The sequence below is a fragment of the Mandrillus leucophaeus genome, unplaced genomic scaffold (assembly GCF_000951045.1).
Source record: "Mandrillus leucophaeus isolate KB7577 unplaced genomic scaffold, Mleu.le_1.0 Scaffold1262, whole genome shotgun sequence".
NCBI classification, from domain to species: Eukaryota; Metazoa; Chordata; class Mammalia; order Primates; family Cercopithecidae; genus Mandrillus; species Mandrillus leucophaeus.
In genome coordinates this window covers 251814-252083 of record NW_012101010.1, presented here as the reverse complement: position 1 = coordinate 252083, position 270 = coordinate 251814, and positions in this window count along the sequence as shown.

The window sequence follows — 270 nt, the reverse complement described above, 5'->3', positions numbered from 1 at the left end:
ATTCCATGCTCATGGATAGGAAGAATCAATATCGTGAAAATGGCCATACTGCCCAAGGTAATTTATAGATTCAATGCCATCCCCATCAAGCTACCAATGACTTTCTTCACATAATTGGAAAAAACTACTTTAAAGTTCATATGGAACCAAAAAACAGCCCGCATTGCCAAGATAATCCTAAGCCAAAAGAACAAAGCTGTAGAAAGTAATGTTTAAGCATGCGTACCTAGTTATCTGTCACACCTTCTTGAGCCAAGTTTCCAACGAGTT